This window comes from Dendrobates tinctorius, unplaced genomic scaffold (assembly GCF_039654945.1).
Source record: "Dendrobates tinctorius isolate UK_male_01 unplaced genomic scaffold, ASM3965494v1 ptg000071l, whole genome shotgun sequence".
Taxonomy (NCBI): domain Eukaryota; kingdom Metazoa; phylum Chordata; class Amphibia; order Anura; family Dendrobatidae; genus Dendrobates; species Dendrobates tinctorius.
This window is the reverse complement of record NW_027361739.1, coordinates 2768226-2783155: the sequence shown is the minus strand read 5'-3', so window position 1 is coordinate 2783155 and position 14930 is coordinate 2768226. Positions and strand designations below refer to the sequence as shown.

Here is a 14930-nt window from a genome sequence, read left to right as displayed (position 1 = left end):
TGTGCAGATGTGTGGAAAGAAGCTGGAGGTTGAGCTAGGAAGGAGAGCTCCCTCAGCTGAGAGTGCACGACCTGGAGCCTGGTCTCCACGGCTGTACGGATACTAAAGGTCCTACAGCAGATACCAGAGGAGTAGGAGGCTGTAAATGCCCTACTCCCATCTAAGACTTGAGGCACAACAGCAGCTTGGATAGAGAGCCAGGACTAGAGAGGAGTCCCCGAGAGAGGCTACAGCTGTCTGCCGTGCAAGTGAGGTTCTTGGGAACATCTGACAGGAGGAACTCTAGAGTAACTAAGTACTGGAGTGCTTCACACCACAAGGCGCTAGGAAGGAGACTGCACAGCCCGTCTGTGAGACAGAATCCCTGAGTTGCTTTCAGGCTAACCTGCTCCAATACCATCTGTAATCAGGACCCTGGACTGCAGTTATCAAGTAAAGGTACAGAAATTGCACTCCGCTGTGTCTTGTCTGCTTCCTACCCTTACGGCACTGCTACATCACCGTGCCAACCACTGCTACACTGCCCTGGGACATTAGCCCTGCCTGTGGAGGGCTATACCATCACTGCTGCACCACCCCATCTGTCCCAGCGGAGCTGTCTGCAGCGTCGGCTTACCATTTCCCTTGCCAAACACCACAGGTGGCGTCACAAACTATTCCATTCCATTAACTACATCCCCCATTACTTGGATGACCAGGGCCACGGACTGGGTTACTGCTGCTGTGACACATCCCCCTGACACCGGCCCGGTACCGAGTACCCCACAGCCCTGGGAGGGCGACCCAATTAGGCGTCACGAACAGGATGACGGAGCCCGGTATCCCCGGGTCCTGTGTGCCATAGACTGTGATTGTGCAAAAGACTGTGTGAAATTGGCACCAGTTGCCGCCATTGTTGCGCTGCTTGGCGCGCGCGGGAAGAAAGAGGCGAGCCTTTGTGGGCGGAGCCTGCTGCAGAGCGCGAAGAAGTGAAGTGCCGCGTGGGAAGAGAGGACAGCGCGCGAGAGGAGGAGGAGCTGAGGCCTACAGCCCAGAGCGTCGGGCCTGTGAAGCGGCCGCCGGTGAGCTCACACAACCCCCGGTCCTGGCTAACGTTAACTAGGGGGGAGAAGATGTCCACGCCGCAAGCCAATGCAGCGGCAGAAGCCGTTGCTAACCCCGCGGTACCGCCAGGAGGAGCGCCCACCGCAGCGGTCCCCATAATGCCGCTATCCATGCCCTACATCCCGGGAGCGGCCTGGCTACCGCAGTACTCGGGTGAGTCACACACCCTGAGTGAATTTAAAGAGAGACTGTGCAGTTTGTTCAAAGTCTACCCTCTGTCTGAAAGCCAGAAAGTAAATATCCTGATTGGACAGCTAACGGGTGCAGTGCTGAGAGAAGTGAAAGCCTGGCAGGACACTGACAAAGAGACTGTTTCAAAGGTCCTGGCCAAACTGAAGAGCACCTGCAGCTGAAATCAACATGAGGTTCTTTGGCTGTAAACAGAAGGCGCAGGACAGTATCAGGGATTATGCGCTCAACCTGCAGGAGGCGCTCCGAGCAGTTAAGCAAGTTGATCCTGACAGCGTAAAGGAAGAAGATAAACTGTTGAAGGGGCAGTTCATTGAAGGACTCCTGTCCAGTACCCACAGAGGACAGTTGCGTATCATAACCTTGCAAAACCCTGATCTGGACTTTGCTGAATTTAAGGACAGGGCTATTCGGGTACTGCAGGAATCCAATGACAGCAGTCCAGCACCCCCCAGGCACCTAGCGATCACCTACCATCAGGAAGCCCCATCTTTCCCTTCCATCCCTGTGGAGGCTGATGCCCAAACTCTGGATAAAGATCCCACGGAGGAGCTGCATCTTCAGGTCCAGGAGTTGACCAAGGGAATGGCTGCACTCACCAAAACCGTGCAGTCCCTGCAGGTGTCCTCCAAAGACAAGATCTAGCTTGCTTCCAGTCCAGAGGATGTCCCGTGGCTCCGGAGGAGGAGAGCCCCGCCACTTCGAGGAAGGAACAATGATCGCTATGACCAGGACAGACGTCCCATCTGTCGTCGCTGTCACAAGGCAGGTCACCTTGCAAGATATTGTCCTTTAAACGAGCAACCCCTGGGGCAAAGGGCCAACCCCCAGGAGTAGGATCCCCAGGCCCAAGGAACTGGAGAGCCAAGTATGTGGGAGGGAGTCCAATCCTTCCTGTGGTGATTGACGGCATCCCCATGAACGCTTTGCTGGACACTGGCTCCCAGGTGACCACTATGCCGTACATTCTGTACAAGAGATATTGGGCTGATTCAGAGCTTACCCGTGGCCCAACTGATGAACTGACAGTAGTTGCTAGTAATGGTCAGTCTTTACCGCAGATAGGATGTAAAGAAATTACTGTCAAAGTGGGGTGGGTAGAGCTAAAGTCTCAAGGTTTAATAGTTGTTGATATTGACCGACGTGAATGTAATCCCATGATGACTCTTGGTACAAATTTAATTAAAAACTTTCTGTCCAAGGTTATTGTCTTGTTGCAACAGGTGGCTGAGACAGCTGGTTCCGGAGAACGAGTCCTGCAGAAGGAGATCCGAGCCCTGATGCAAAGGCAACAAGTAGAACTCTCTGGCGGAGAGATTGGCAGCGTCAGAGTGAGTGATGCTTTTCCCATTGCAATACCCCCCAGATGTGAAATGTTGGTTTGGTGTCGGGCAGCTATAGGTCTTCGAGGGAGAGATTACCAGGCATTGGTAGAACCCGTATATTCCGAGAGCAGGCCCACTGTCCTGACAGCCAGAGGGGTGGTTGATGTACGAAAGGGGAGAGTACCTGTACGCCTTTTGAATTGTGGGGAAGAGGAAACCACAATACCTCGGTACGCCACAGTTGCTAAGCTGCTCACTGTTAATAACAACTCTTTGTAGGCAGCAGAACCCTTGGCCTCATCCGATCAGGTGGAGGACAATGGCTCTGTGAAGCATCCAGATGAGTGGTGTCAGCAACTGCAGGTGGGAACTGACTCTACACCTTCATACCAGAAAAATGGGGTTTACAGAGTGACACAAGAGTATGAGCGAGTATTCAGCAAACACCCACTAGATTTTGGGCAGGCAAAAGGGGTCCAACATCATATCCCCACGGGAGACCATCCACCCATAAAAGAGAGGTACAGGCCTATACCCCCAACAGAGTACCAGTGTGCTAAGAGTATGTTGAGGGAGATGAAGGAGGCAGGGGTCATCAGAAACAGTTGTAGCCCCTGGGCAGCTCCAATAGTGTTTGTAAAGAAAAAGGATGGTACCATGAGAATGTGTGTTGATTACAGGAAAATTAACAGCATTACACATAAAGATGCCTACCCATTACCTAGAATTGAGGAATCATTAGCTGCACTTAAAACTGCTAATTACTTTTCCACCTTGGATCTCGCCAGTGGGTATTGGCAGGTTCCCGTAGCAGAGGCAGACAAGGAGAAAACAGCATTTACCACTCCAGTGGGTCTCTTTGAGTTCAATTATATGCCATTTGGGCTCTGCACTGCTCCAGGAACATTTCAACGGCTGATGGAGTGCTGCCTGGGACACATGAACTTTGAGACGGTCCTGTTGTATCTGGATGATGTCATTGTTTTCTCCAAAACCTATGAAGATCATCTGGAGCACCTGGCTGAAGTGTTTGAAGCTTTATCCAATTTGGCCTGAAGGTGAAGCCCTCCAAGTGCCACCTCCTGAAGCCCAAGGTGCAGTACCTCGGACATGTGGTGAGTGCAGAAGGTGTGGCACCAGATCCTGACAAGGTCACAGTCATCCGGGACTGGCCGAAGCCCAGCAACCTTCATGAAGTACGCCAATTCCTTGGACTGATAGGCTACTACCCAAGATTTATCAAAGGCTTTACCGAAATAGCCACCCCTATGCAAAATCTCCTGGTGGGGCAGTCCAAGAAGACCAAACAGAAAAGTTCCACCTTTGAATGGACTGAAGAGTTGGAAAGGTCCTTCACCAGATTGAAGATGGCTCTCACAGGTGACGAAGTTCTGGCCTACCCAGATTATGACAAACCCTTTGTGCTGTACACGGATGCCAGCAACGTGGGACTAGGAGCAGTACTGTCGCAGGTACAGAATGGGAAAGAAAGAGTGATCTCCTATGCCAGCAGGAAGCTGCACCCCACTGAAATAAACCCTGATAATTACAGTTCTTTCAAGCTGGAGTTCCTTGCCATAGTCTGGACTGTCACCGAAAGGTTCAAACACTACCTAGCCTCTGCCAAGTTCACTATATTCACGGACAACAATCCGTTGACGCATTTGGACACTGCAAAACTAGGTGTACTGGAACAGCGATGGATGGCTCGGCTATCGAACTATAAGTTTACCATCAAGTACCGGGCAGGGCAAAAGAATGCCAATGCTGATGCGCTGTCCAGAATGCCTAACCTACCAGATGCAGGAGAAGACCCTGAGGCTCTTGAAGAGATAGAGCTACCTCCCTTCCACCGGCCACTTGCGGCCCAGCGTGCTCAAGGAGTGAGGAACCGACGGTCTGGCTTGAAGGAGGTCACCCTGAACCCATTGCCCCATCATGATTGGGCAGAAAGCCAAGATAGTGACCCTGCAGTCCGTCTGGTGAAAGAGCTGCTGACCCGAGCTGATTCACGTCCAGAGTCGAATGCTCCTGAAGAAACTCAGCAGTTGTGGAAGGAGAGAGGCCGGCTGTTCATTTATGAAGGGAAGCTGTGTCGGAGGAGTATCAATGCCCGTACTCATGAGCTGGTTTGGCAGGTGATAGTCCCAAAGAGAGAGGCATCAATGGTCCTGGAAGCATACCACAATGGAGCTGGACACTTCGGATGGAAGAAGTTGGAAGTATTGCTCCGAGAGAGGTTCTACTGGGCTGGTATGAGGAAAGCCATTGAGAGGTGGTGCTGGGAGTGTGGACAATGTAACCTGCGCAGAAAAGATCGAGACAGCCAGAGAGCTCCGCTACAGCCAATCATCACCAAACAGCCCCTTGAGTTGGTAGCCCTGGACCATGTGAAGCTGGTTCCAAGCCGATCAGGCTACATCTATGCACTTACCATTGTGGACCACTACTCAAGATTCCTGGTAGTTGTGCCTGTCAAAGATCAAACTGCCAGGACAGCAGCCAGAGCATTCCAACAGCACTTCTGTAGACCACATGGGTATCCTGAAAGCGTGCTGACAGATCAAGGTCCAGCTTTCGAGGCAGAAGTGTTCCAAGAATTCTGTAAACTGTATGGTTGTAAGAAGATCCGGACAACGTCGTATCACCCACAGAGCAATGGCATGTGCGAGAAGATGAACCAGGTAGTGATTGACCTCCTGAAGACTTTGCCCTTGGAGGAGAGGAATCTGTAGCCAGAGAAGTTGCCCGATCTGGTGGACCTCTACAACCATATCCCAGTGAACTCCATCAACTGTACCCCAGCCTATTTAATGAGAGCCAGACCTGGTAAACTGCCTATTGACTTAGACATGGGAGTCCTGACGCCTGAAGTAGCGTCCCCAGATGCTGATTGGGACACGGAGAGGCAGCAACAGTACAGGAGAGTTCAAGAATGCGTGGAAAGGAGTCTGGCTCAGGCAAGGCAAAAGCAGGAGAAGCTTTACAATCAAAATGCACCTGCCGTTCCTTTGTCGCCGGGGGAGCAAGTCTTGAAAAGGAAGAGAAGATTGCACAAGTTGGATGATCAGTGGGAAGCTGAACCTTATACCATCCTGCCCTCGAACTTTGATAATACTAAGGTATGCCTTGTGATTAAAAATGGAGGCCATGCACTAGGATAGACTGTATTTACAGGCTATGTGGAGTGATGTATGCACGTATGACTGTCTCTGGTGAATGACTCATTAAGAAACCCCTACCATTGGTACGCATGTGTTGTGCAGCCTAGCCTGCTAGCACCCAGGCTTAGGCGTAGGTGTGGCGCCCCCAGGAGTATGGCCGCCACAGTGGCCTTGCCTTCCTCCAGGGGAGGGTAATGCCAGGCTTGGAGGCAATGATGGGTCTCTCTCGCAGTCAATCCATACATGCAACACAGTTCCACTCCAGGCCAGCAGGGGGAACTCTGAACCAGGATTGAGGGGAGGGGTGCCCTCTGAGGGCCAAGAGGAAGGAGTGGGCAGATAGTCTGCAGAGGGTGAAGTGTGCAGATGTGTGGAAAGAAGCTGGAGGTTGAGCTAGGAAGGAGAGCTCCCTCAGCTGAGAGTGCACGACCTGGAGCCTGGTCTCCACGGCTGTACGGATACTAAAGGTCCTACAGCAGATACCAGAGGAGTAGGAGGCTGTAAATGCCCTACTCCCATCTAAGACTTGAGGCACAACAGCAGCTTGGATAGAGAGCCAGGACTAGAGAGGAGATCCCGAGAGAGGCTACAGCTGTCTGCCGTGCAAGTGAGGTTCTTGGGAACATCTGACAGGAGGAACTCTAGAGTAACTAAGTACTGGAGTGCTTCACACCACAAGGCGCTAGGAAGGAGACTGCACAGCCCGTCTGTGAGACAGAATCCCTGAGTTGCTTTCAGGCTAACCTGCTCCAATACCATCTGTAATCAGGACCCTGGACTGCAGTTATCAAGTAAAGGTACAGAAATTGCACTCCGCTGTGTCTTGTCTGCTTCCTACCCTTACGGCACTGCTACATCACCGTGCCAACCACCGCTACACTGCCCTGGGACATTAGCCCTGCCTGTGGAGGGCTATACCATCACTGCTGCACCACCCCATCTGTCCCAGCGGAGCTGTCTGCAGCGTCGGCTTACCATTTCCCTTGCCAAACACCACAGGTGGCGTCACAAACTATTCCATTCCATTAACTACATCCCCCATTACTTGGATGACCAGGGCCACGGACTGGGTTACTGCTGCTGTGACACATCCCCCTGACACCGGCCCGGTACCGAGTACCCCACAGCCCTGGGAGGGCGACCCAATTAGGCGTCACGAACAGGATGACGGAGCCCGGTATCCCCGGGTCCTGTGTGCCATAGACTGTGATTGTGCAAAAGACTGTGTGAAATTGGCACCAGTTGCCGCCATTGTTGCGCTGCTTGGCGCGCGCGGGAAGAAAGAGGCGAGCCTTTGTGGGCGGAGTCTGCTGCAGAGCGCGAAGAAGTGAAGTGCCGCGTGGGAAGAGAGGACAGCGCGCGAGAGGAGGAGGAGCTGAGGCCTACAGCCCAGAGCGTCGGGCCTGTGAAGCGGCCGCCGGTGAGCTCACACAACCCCCGGTCCTGGCTAACGTTAACTAGGGGGGAGAAGATGTCCACGCCGCAAGCCAATGCAGCGGCAGAAGCCGTTGCTAACCCCGCGGTACCGCCAGGAGGAGCGCCCACCGCAGCGGTCCCCATAATGCCGCTATCCATGCCCTACATCCCGGGAGCGGCCTGGCTACCGCAGTACTCGGGTGAGTCACACACCCTGAGTGAATTTAAAGAGAGACTGTGCAGTTTGTTCAAAGTCTACCCTCTGTCTGAAAGCTAGAAAGTAAATATCCTGATTGGACAGCTAACGGGTGCAGTGCTGAGAGAAGTGAAAGCCTGGCAGGACACTGACAAAGAGACTGTTTCAAAGGTCCTGGCCAAACTGAAGAGCACCTGCAGCTGAAATCAACATGAGGTTCTTTGGCTGTAAACAGAAGGCGCAGGACAGTATCAGGGATTATGCGCTCAACCTGCAGGAGGCGCTCCGAGCAGTTAAGCAAGTTGATCCTGACAGCGTAAAGGAAGAAGATAAACTGTTGAAGGGGCAGTTCATTGAAGGACTCCTGTCCAGTACCCACAGAGGACAGTTGCGTATCATAACCTTGCAAAACCCTGATCTGGACTTTGCTGAATTTAAGGACAGGGCTATTCGGGTACTGCAGGAATCCAATGACAGCAGTCCAGCACCCCCCAGGCACCTAGCGATCACCTACCATCAGGAAGCCCCATCTTTCCCTTCCATCCCTGTGGAGGCTGATGCCCAAACTCTGGATAAAGATCCCACGGAGGAGCTGCATCTTCAGGTCCAGGAGTTGACCAAGGGAATGGCTGCACTCACCAAAACCGTGCAGTCCCTGCAGGTGTCCTCCAAAGACAAGATCTAGCTTGCTTCCAGTCCAGAGGATGTCCCGTGGCTCCGGAGGAGGAGAGCCCCGCCACTTCGAGGAAGGAACAATGATCGCTATGACCAGGACAGACGTCCCATCTGTCGTCGCTGTCACAAGGCAGGTCACCTTGCAAGATATTGTCCTTTAAACGAGCAACCCCTGGGGCAAAGGGCCAACCCCCAGGAGTAGGATCCCCAGGCCCAAGGAACTGGAGAGCCAAGTATGTGGGAGGGAGTCCAATCCTTCCTGTGGTGATTGACGGCATCCCCATGAACGCTTTGCTGGACACTGGCTCCCAGGTGACCACTATGCCGTACATTCTGTACAAGAGATATTGGGCTGATTCAGAGCTTACCCGTGGCCCAACTGATGAACTGACAGTAGTTGCTAGTAATGGTCAGTCTTTACCGCAGATAGGATGTAAAGAAATTACTGTCAAAGTGGGGTGGGTAGAGCTAAAGTCTCAAGGTTTAATAGTTGTTGATATTGACCGACGTGAATGTAATCCCATGATGACTCTTGGTACAAATTTAATTAAAAACTTTCTGTCCAAGGTTATTGTCTTGTTGCAACAGGTGGCTGAGACAGCTGGTTCCGGAGAACGAGTCCTGCAGAAGGAGATCCGAGCCCTGATGCAAAGGCAACAAGTAGAACTCTCTGGCGGAGAGATTGGCAGCGTCAGAGTGAGTGATGCTTTTCCCATTGCAATACCCCCCAGTGGGAAGCTGAACCTTATACCATCCTGCCCTCGAACTTTGATAATACTAAGGTATGCCTTGTGATTAAAAATGGAGGAGAGACCTCATCAGCGGTATCAAGAGATCACTTGAAGTTGTGTCCTGACTAGTTGAAGGAAAGGAAAGAAGAACCAGATAACATCTAACCCATGGTGGAAGAAGAGAAGGTCAGCACACTGCTTGGAGAATTCCCTGCGAATTGGACTAGAGTGAACGATGCTATAGTGGTGCCAGTGTTGCTGTTTCCCCAATTGGTAGCACAGGAAGACGTGACTCAAGAGAATCAGGAAAATCGGGTAGCAGATGCCACACCAGCAGTGGAGCCAGAGAACCCTCGCCCTGCCAGTGGTGAACCTGTCGTACCTTTGGTGAGTCTAAGAAGTCACAGTCAGTCTAGTTCCCCTGTGTTACATAGAACCCCCGTAGTGTATCCAGTACATTACCCACTGCACCAGTCTTACGCAGGTCTACCCACACCACACAAGGCATACTACCAGTTAGATACCGTATATAAAGTAATGCAATTATTGAAATTGTGTAAATATGTGACTGTTTTTCAAGTTTTGTGCCTACAGGTAACCTGTAAGGCTGAGTTCACACGTTGCGTTTTTTTTTCGTTTCCTCGGCGGTTTTAACTGCGCGATTTTGCCGCGAAAACGCAAAAAATAAGCATCCCATGCATTCCTATGGGATTCCGCAATGCTGTGCTAATGCTGCGGTTTTTACCGCGGTGGAATCGCTTCGCGGTAAAAAACGCAGTATGCTCATTAATTTTGCGGAATCGCGGCGATCCCGCACCCATTGGAATACATTGTTCCGCTTACTTCCCGCATGTGGCTGTGCACACCATGCGAAAAGTAAGCAGAACAATTGCGGATGGTACCCACGGGCCGGAGGAGAGGAGACTGTCCTCCGGGCTTTGGGTATCATATCCCTGTAAAAAATAGAATTTAAAATAAAAAATGGTGTTATTCTTACCTTCCGACGTCCCGCGCAGCCTTCCCGCCTCTCTCCACGCTCTCGTTCCCAGTAATCCTTTGCGAAAATGCCCGCGATGACGTCAGTTCTCGCGGTCATTCGCGCAACGTCATCGCGAATTACCGGAAGGTAAGAATAAGACGTAAGACGTCATCATCGGAAGGTAAGAATAACACCATTTTTTATTTTTTTTATTATTTTTTACATTTTATCTTTTACTACTGATGCTACATAGGCGGCCTCTGTAGTAAAAAGTTGGTCACACTCGTTAAACACTATGTTTAACGAGTGTGACCAACCTGTCAATCAGTTTGCCAAGCGATGCTACAGATCGCTTGGAAAACACTAGCATTCTGCAAGCTAATTACGCTTGAAAAATGCTAGTTTCTCCGCAGGAAAATCGCGGGAATTTAAAATGCGATTTTCCGGCGGAATGGAATTCGTGTGAACTTAGCCTAAGAGTTCCCTTGGAGTTTTCTTGTTTTCTTTATGGACACTGAACCACAGGACTTGTGTGTGGTCAAAAACTTTCACCATTTGCCCAGGAATGGACCATGGACATTGATGCTGGACTTATCATCATAGGACCATTTTTGAGATTTTGGCTTTTGTACATTTTTCACTTTTTCAAATCTTGTACAAATTATTATTGTTCAATTGTTTATATGTTATTCATGTTTTCTTTTGTTCAGCCCAGGAGTGCTGACTTGCACTAGGGGGGAATGTGGCACCCCCAGGAGTATGGCCACCACAGTGGCTTTGCCTTCCTCCAGGGGAGGGTAAAGCCAGGCTTGGAGGCAATGATGGGTCTCTCTCGCAGTCAATCCATACATGCAACCCAGTTCCACTCCAGGCCAGCAGGGGGATCTCTGAACCAGGATTGAGGGGAGGGGTGCCCTCTGAGGGCCAAGAGGAAGTAGTGGGCAGATAGTCTGCGGAGGGTGAAGTGTGCAGACGTGTGGAAAGAAGCTGGAGGTTGAGCTAGGAAGGAGAGCTCCCTCAGCTGAGAGCGCATGAACTGGAGCCTCGTCTCCACGGCTGCACGGATACTAAAGGTCCTACAGCAGATACCAGAGGAGTAGGAGGCTGTAAATGCCCTACTCCCATCTAAGACTTGAGGCACAACAGCAGCTTGGATAGAGAGCCAGGACTAGAGAGGAGTCCCCGAGAGAGGCTACAGCTGTCTGCCGTGCAAGTGAGGTTCTTGGGAACATCTGACAGGAGGAACTCTAGAGTAACTAAGTACTGGAGTGCTTCACATCACAAGGCATTAGGAAGGAGACTGCACAGCCCGTCTGTGAGAGAGAATCCCTGAGTTGCTTCCAGGCTAACCTGCTCCAAAACCATCTGTAATCAGGACCCTGGACTGCAGTTATCAAGTAAAAGTACAGAAATTACACTCCGCTGTGTCTTGTCTGCTTCCTACCCTTACGGCACTGCTACATCACCGTGCCAACCACCGCTACACTGTCCTGGGACATTAGCCCTGCCTGTGGAGGGCTATACCATCACTGCTGCACCACCCCATCTGTCCCAGCGGAGCTGTCTGCAGCGTCGGCTTAACATCTTCCTTGCCGAACACCACTGGTGGCGTCACGAACTATTCCATTCCATTAACTACATCCCCCATTACTTGGGCGCCCAGGGCCACGGACCGGGTCACTGCTGCTGTGACACATCCCTCTGACACCGGCCCGGTACCGAGTATCCCACAGCCCTGGGAGGGCGACCCATAGGTAGGTCAGAGGTTGAGTCAGGCATCAGTCCTCACCAGGGACTCGGCACGCCTCAGTGCACGTGCTCCACACTCCGTAGCCAGCGTCTATAATGGCGCTCGCGGCAGCGACGCCGCACGCTCAGTGGGCCTAGAGGGACTCTAACCCCGTGTCCTTGGGGTAGAGTTCTGTGGCCATACACTGTGGGCTCTTTTGGCCAGGCTCTGTGAGCTAAACAGGCTCCGGCATCTACGTTCAGCGGTTGTGTGGCTCTGTGCATTAACAGAGTTCGCTCCTGTTCACATTGGGTGACGTAACCCACGTGAGACTGTTTTCACACCGCTTAATTCTTCCGCCATTATCTAGCAGCAGTGTATGACCTCTGCACAGTGGACCCCGGGCGGCAAACGCACCTACTATTATTTTATAATTTGGTGTGTTCCGCCAGCCCTAACACAGCCCAGCACAGCCTCCAGTTAATATATACAGCTCAGCATAGCCTCCACTCCAGGTGATATATACAGCCCAGCATAGCCTCCAAGTGATATATACAGTCCAGCACAGACTCCAGGTAATATATACAGCACAGCACAGCCTCCAGTTAATATATACAGCCCAGCACAGCCTTCAGGTAATATATACAGCCAACCACAGCCTCCAGGTGATATATACAGCCCAGCATAGCCTTCACTTCAGGTAATATGTACAGTCCAGCATAGCTTTAAGGTAATAGATACAGTCCAGCATAGCCTTCAAGTAATATATACAGACCAAAAAAGCCCAGCATAGCCTCCAGTTAATATTTACAGCCCAGCACAGCCTCGACTCCAGGTGATATATACAGCCCAGCATAGCCTCCAGGTGATATATACAGCCCAGAATAGCCTCCAGGTGATATATACAGTCCAGCACAGACTCCAGGTAATATATACAGCCCAGCATAGCCTCCAGTCAATATATACAGCCCAGCACAGCCTCCAGTTAATATATACAGCCCAGCGCAGCCTCCAGGTGATATATACAGCCCACTACAGCCTCCAGGTGATATACACAGCCCAGCATAGCCTCCACCCCAGGTAATATATTCAGTCCAACATAGCTTTAAGGTAATGGATACAGTCCAGCATAGCCTTCAGGTAATATATACAGCCCAAAACAGCCTCCAGGTAATATATACAGCCCAACATAGCCTCCAGTTAATATATACAGCCCAGCATAGCCTCAACTCCAGGTGATATATACAGCCCAGCATAGCTTCCAGGTGATATATACAGCCCAGCACAGACTCCAGGTAATATATACAGCCCAGCACAGCCTCCAGTTAATATATACAGCCCAGCAAAGCATTCAGGTAATATATACAGCCCAGCACAGCCTCCAGGTGATATATACAGCCCAGCAAAGCCTTCAGGTAATATATACAGACCATAAAAGCCTCCAGGTAATATATACAGCCCAGCATAGCCTCCAGTTAATATATCCAGCCCAGCGCAGCCTCCAGTTAATATATACAGCTCAGCATAGCCTCCACTCCAAGTGATATATACAGCCCAGCATAGCCTCCAGGTGATATATACAGTCCAGAACAGACTCCAGGTAATATATACAGCCCAGCACAGCCTCCAGTTAATATATACAGCCCAGCACAGCCTCCAGGTGATATATACAGCCCACCATAGCCTTCAGGTGATATATACAGCCCAGCATAGCCTCCACTCCAGGTAATATATACAGTCCAGCATAGCTTTAATGTAATAGACACAGTCCAGCATAGCCTTCAAGTAATATATACAGACCAAAAAAGCCTCCAGGTAATATATACAGCCCAGCATAGCCTCTAAATAACATATATAGCCCAAGACAGCCTCCAGGTAATATATATAGGCAAAGATTTGGATTAGGTTCGCGCACACTAGCCTCTCATGAGTAAAAAATCAGTTTAGCAATTATTATATATTTAATATTTAGACCATAGATAAATTATTGCACAATGCCCAATAAAATGCAGACAACACACCCAAGATAGCTTAAGAAAAGAATAATATTCCTCAAGTGTTGCCTGCAAAAAAGAACCTAAGGAAAAACGGGGTTAAGTAATAAGAAAGATGCGCTAGACCAGTACGTGCTGCAGACCACCTATAGGAAAAAGCAGACACTGGATGGACACCAAAAGGTTAATAGTGGAACAGACAGGGAACAAGCTTCCAGCAATAAAACTTCCCTCAAAAGATTGTACCAATTAGTCCCAGAGGTATATAGTCCGATGATAAAAAATGTCTCACATTTAAGTGAATGGATTAAGTCACTTCACAGAGTCTGAGGGAGAGTGCCCCAGCCGGTAGCAATTCCCAAAGGGTAATAAGAGTTAAAGGTGCTGAGCGTTACCATTGCAGGTTGAAGGAGAACTATTCGTTGATCTCCAGGCAGCAGTGTGCATGCAGAGGAAGTCCCGGCGTTCACAGCATGGAGCCAAATGCTGGCTGTGAGAGAAAGCTGGAGCAGGACCTGTAGTGACGCTGGTACTCACGCAATAGTGAGGACTTTCCCACACTGCTCGTGAAGGGGCTCCCCGTGAGCTTCAGCGCACCGGTGTACACAGCTGGCACATGGAGAGAGTCCCAGCAGTGATAGTAGGCAGTCGCGTCCTCGCTGTGTGCGATGGCAGGAACAGGACCTGGTGTGATGTGGATGGTCACATGACTCCTCGTTACCAGGGCTACCTCCTTGCTCAGGAAGAGTACAGATGGCAGAAAGGAATCAAGTAATCCAGGTCTCTCCTCTTCTTGCACCTCCACTCCGTGGCGCTCCACATGGTGTCATGTCGGACGCTGTTCACACCACAGCATCCGGCAGGCAGAGGTAGTTCCACCTCCAGCCACTGTAGCCTCAGTGGCGCCGGTTTGATCTTCAGACTCTCGGGGGTTAATCCTGCTGGAGACCAGGTTGGAAGGTTAGTCACGCCCACGGTCTTTAAATAGTCATACTGGCATATGGGCGTCGCCGATTATAGCTTGTGTTTCATACCAAGTGGTTCCGGTCTGGAGTGGAGGTGTTCAAGAGAGAGAGATTCATATCTGGTGTCGTATGATCCGTCGTTATCCTTTCTCCTTCCCATATTTGTGTTTAGTTGTGCCCTGTTCACATTACTGTTTATTCCTGTGTGTGTGCGGCGCAGTGCAGTTTAAGTTCTCCCTGTCTGTCATTATTTGTGTGGGAGCTTTGGTGGTGACTTCTCACTGGGTGGAGGGTGGAGGGTTAAGTGCAGGGCTGAGCAGGAGATAAGGAAAGGTCGGAGGCTCAGGCATTTGCACCTTCAGCAAAAACCCTGGGTTGAGGGTCAGACAGGGTTTCCCCTAGTAAAAGGGACACCACAGGGGCCCCGGGTATTTCAGCCTTAGTTGAACTAAGCCCCCGTGAC

General features: G+C 50.8%; 1 protein-coding gene across 1 annotated transcript in view; it reads right to left on the bottom strand.

Annotated features, from left to right (window-relative positions):
- The window catches only part of MARCHF10 (membrane associated ring-CH-type finger 10), a 225118-nt gene extending 210632 nt beyond the window's left edge, over positions 1–14486 (bottom strand). Inside the window, exon 1 of the mRNA XM_073582331.1 lies at positions 13898–14486. The gene's annotated coding sequence lies outside the window, so the exon portion shown is untranslated. The remainder of the gene's footprint in view (positions 1–13897) is intronic.
- Between the last annotated feature and the right edge of the window lie 444 nt (positions 14487–14930).